Raw genomic sequence first — 5,087 nt, 5'->3', positions numbered from 1 at the left:
TGCTGTCCTCACTGCGTCTCGAGTTGCAAAGTTCATCCAAACAAACATCATCAGTCGATACGGGGTACCTTCGGAGTTGATCTCCGATAACGGGTCACACTTCAAAGCCGAGGTTATTAAATTGTGTTCAAAGTTCAAAATCTCACACCATAAATCATCTCCTTACCGCCCTCAGACTAATGGAGCAGTCGAAGCAGCTAATAAGAATATTAAGACTATCCTCAGGAAAATGTGTCAAACACATCGAGATTGGTCAGAAAGACTGCAATTTGCATTATGGGTATATCGAACCTCAATTCGATCCTCCACTGGAGCTACTCCCTACTCCTTGGTGTATGGCATGGAAGCAGTCTTGCCAGTTGAAATGGAAATTCTGTCTCTCAGGGTCTTATTAGAAAGTCAGTTGTCAGAAGCAGATTGGGTTCGTCAACGGTATGAAGAATTGAATTTGATCGAACAAAAATGACTAAGAGCTTTGTATCACGTACAAGCTTATCAAAGAAGAGTCGCCCACGCATTTGACAAAAAGATCAAGGCCCGTCACTTACAAGTCGGGGACTTAGTACTCAAAGAGAATCGGGCACCTATTTTTGACCCTAGATGGAAGTTCAAACCAAATTGGGGAGGTCCGTTCATCGTCAAGGAAATATTACCAGGAAAAACTGTCAGACTTCAAGATTATGATAGAATCGAATTACTATAACCAACCAACCTTGACCAAATCAAATGGTACTACATTTAAGGAGGCCATTTTTGGCCGAATCAATCCTTATATTACCAAGTTACCTAGTTCAACATATCCTCTCTGTAGACACCCCAATTTGCACAAACCCGTTAGGAAGATCCAAATTTCCTCGAGTTGATTTCGATTTAGAATTGAAGCCTCTCAATGGACCCGCATTGCCACTTGGCATCATTTTTATGCATACATACATCATCTCATATCATTGCATGCCCATACCTTGTCCTTAATCCACTTTAAACCTATATCCATCACCCATACCCAAACCCAAGTCCATATCCCAAATCCAAAATCAAGTCCAACCTAAGCCCAAAACCCAAGGCCATTCTAAACCCAATTACCTAAATCCATTACCTAGCCTAACTTAAACCCAATTACCCAAATCCATTACCTAGCCCAACCTAAGCCCAAAACCCAAGTCCATCCTAAGCCCAAACCCAAGTCCATGTCCTAACCTAAACCCAAGTCCATATCTTAACTCAAACCCAAACCCAACACCAAGCCCACTCCAAGTCCATTCTCTCACCCCTTCATATGATGACACATGTTGATGCTCTCAAGCCCCCATCTCTCAACCTAAAACTCTACCCAAATTTCTACTCACTCTCTAAATTTCAACTCACTCAACCTTCAATTACCTCACTCAACTCTTAAGCTCACTTCTCAAGATCAAGTTCATTCAAAACCACCAAGGGACAAGGTGGGGTTTAACATGTAGTCTATCTATTTCAAAGCTTGCATCTTCTTTTTCTAACCCTCCACTTTATTTTTTATAGAAAGCCTTAGGATGTAATGCATACTCTCTCCCATCCCCGGTAGATTGGATTAAGGTTCGATCGAAAGGATGGGGGTTGAAGTCCTTTTCACCTCAATCTCATGCATCATATTGTACACAATGCACACACTCACTTATGCATGGCAATGATGAAGAAATGTGTCACCCTCTTGATGGGGTGAAACATTAAGTTTCTAGTCATGCATACATGCATTAAGGTTGTCGCCTCAAGGGAACTCCATCATGGAATCTCTCTAAAAGCTAAAACCTACATTCATATTCATAAATGCAATGTGACTACATGGGTCATTCTCTTCCATAGAATGTCCCTAATGTCACATTGAAATCAAAATCCCTTTTTAGGGAACATTCCACTTAATGCACACACCACTCTTACCATACATACTCATGCATTTTAATATTTGTTTTCTTTAGTTTTTACAAAATAAAATGGCCAAGCAAGGTAACCACCTTTGGTGGAGAGGATGGGGTGCCTAACACCTTCCCCATTCTCTAACCGGACCTCCTTACCTAGATCTTAGGTAGACTTTGTCCTTTCCAACAAATGAGAGTCACTACAATGCCATGGAAAAAATGGTTTTCAAAAAAATCAATCCGGGTGCCTATTCACACCCATTTCAAAAAAGAATAGTGGCGACTCCAAACAATGTAGTATTGAGGTTCATTGTGAACATTTCATGTCTACAACTTGGCGACTCCACTGGGGACTAGTGGGTCCAAACCATTTTTACTTGGCCATTTGTTCTTTTATAAAAAAAAAAATTATCCAACTTTCTTTCTTATTCTTATTTTGTTTCTAACATGTTTGTTGTTGCTTAACTCCATTGCCTTTATGATTTCCCTTTTTTTATAGGAGTGTATGTAATATTTATTTCTGTACTTGTTTGAAGTTGTAAGGGTTGATACACACTTGTAATGCACTTATGCACATTCGATTCATATCTCATTGCACAAACCACCTTCTCCAATTTTAAAATCTAACCCCGGATGCCGGTACTCTCAAGCCCCCTAGATCGTTCATTTGGGGAGGCGGGGAGGAGAACATCCACCTCAATCACCAACCTAAGAAGTGTACATTTCAATGTGCATGGAGGTTTGAAGATTGAGTAACCTCAAACCACCTATAGCCGCATGCATCAAAATACGATTAGAGGCATAGGACACAAATGTCAAGATGTATCAACCCTTGGGTATCTTGTAATGTTCTTTTTTAGCCCTTGAAGGCAAGGTTGTAATGTCCAAAGGGGCAAAGTTGTATAGATTTTAGGTTTTTTATTTTCTTACATGTCCCCCTAGGTAAAGGGGGAAATCTGTATATATTTTTATGCTTTGCATCATAAAAAAAAAAAAAAAAAATTGTACCCCAAGCCAAAAAACAGAGGCTATGTGCCTCAAAATCTTAAAAAAAAAAATTTAAAAAAAAAAAAAAAAAAAATTTTTTTTTGTTGCAAAAATTAAGGTTCTGGTCCATTTTTAAAGAGCGGACCAGTACAAAAGCTCTTCGGTCCGTTCATTAAAAACGGACCCTAAAATAAAAAAAAAAAATTTTTTTTTTGCTCATTTCGTCTCTTATATCAGTCTTGACAACTTTTCTCTTGGACTTTATTTTTCTTTTAAGTTTTAAGACTTCAAAATTATTAAATAAACCATTTTTTCGTTAAACTTAGGGTCTACCCCTCGTCACTTTGTGATTGACCCAAATGGAGCTCGCCTCCACTCTACCTATAAAGGTTGATCCGGACCCAATGTGACACACTATCAACCATAACCCATACCCATTTCGAACCGGGTCCACGACCCATATCCACTTCTAAATGGGTCCACGACCCACACCATCTCCAAATGGGTCCACAACCCATATCCACTTCCAATTGGGTCCACGACCCCTATCCACTTTTAAATGGGTCCACGACTCATACCATATCCAAATGGGTCTATGACCCATATCCACTTCCAATTGGGTCAACGACCCATATCCATATCTAATTGGGTCCACGACCCATATCCATATCCAACTGGGTCCACGACCCACATCCATATCCAACTGGGTCCACGACCCATATCCTTCTAATTGGGTCCACGACCCATGTCCATATCCAAATGAGGCAACGACCCCATATCCGTATCCAATCGGGTCCATGACGCATACCCACCTCAAAATGGGTCCACAACCCTTATCTACTTCTAACTGGGTCTATGACTCTTATCCATGACCTATACCCACTTTCAGATGGGTCCATGGCCCACGTATATTTCGAGTCAGGGCCACAACTCATACCCAACCCAAATCAGAGCTATCAGTTAATCTACCTTTTACAAAATGCATTTTTAGCTCCGTGCTGACAACCTTCGGCTCCGCGCCGATAAACCTCTGGCTCCGTGCCGATGAACCTCCAGCTCCGTGCTGATGAACCTTCGGCTCCGTGCTGATAAACCTCCGGCTCCGTGCCGATGAACCTCCGACTTCGTGCTGATGAACCTTCGGCTCCGTGCTGATAAACCTCCGATTCTGTGCCGATGAACCTTCGGCTCCCCGCCGATGAACCTTCGGCTCCGCGTCGATAAACCTCCAGCTCCGTGCTTACAACCTCCAGCTCCTTGCTGATGAACCTTCGGTTCCGTGCCGATAAACCTCCGACTCTGTGCCAATAAACCTCCAGCTCCGTGCTGACAAACCTCCGGCTCCGTGCTGATGAACCTTCGGCTCAGTGCCGATAAACCCCCAGCTCCGTGCTGACAACCTTCGGCTCCGCGCTGATAAACCTCCGGTTCTGTGGCGATGAACCTCCAGCTCCGTGCTGACAAACCTTCAATCCATGCTGATGAACCCCAACTCCGTGCTGACAAAAAATCCAACCTCAACCAAATTCAGGATTTTCTTAATGCAACTTTACCAATTAAACCGATCTGACCTAATAAATCATCATGCATCTTCATTATGTAGATTATATATTAACGCCTAACCTCTTATCCACAGGTGGCCAAACGACCTAGAAAGAAGTACTTGCCACCTGACAATCCTCCATATTTTCTACGCTCGCAACTAATCATGAGCACTTCAGAGCAACCTCAACAGACAGTGACAGAAGTAATAACAGATCTCACCTCAAAGCTAGATATAGTATTGAAGGCATTGGAAAAACACGATAAAATTTTAGATCTACTAATGGCGAATCCAAGCATCATTCAAGCTATACAACATCAAGCATCCGGTTCGAATCAGGCTATACCCGAACAACTGCAACAACAACTTCCGCAAGCACCGAATACCTTACCACCCACCATCCCTACCAATCAATGACCACCAATTCACATTCACTGCAATCAACCACGACATGAGGTCATTCAAGAGGAAGGATGTGAATTTAGGGCAGCTGAAATAAGGAGTACCACAGAAGAGAAACTTGCCAACAAGCTTGAGGCAGTCGAGGAGGAGATTAGAAAGATGAAGGGCAAGGACTCCGTAAGTGGAATGAGGTTCAGAGACCTCTGCCTATACCCCAATGCACCATTACCACCAAAATTCAAGTGTCCTGACTTCGAAAAGTA

This window comes from Akebia trifoliata, unplaced genomic scaffold (genome assembly GCF_017979445.1).
Source record: "Akebia trifoliata isolate Shusen 1 unplaced genomic scaffold, ASM1797944v1 Contig01365_ERROPOS100000, whole genome shotgun sequence".
In the NCBI taxonomy this organism is placed as follows: domain Eukaryota; kingdom Viridiplantae; phylum Streptophyta; class Magnoliopsida; order Ranunculales; family Lardizabalaceae; genus Akebia; species Akebia trifoliata.
Note: the sequence above shows the minus strand (reverse complement) of the source record.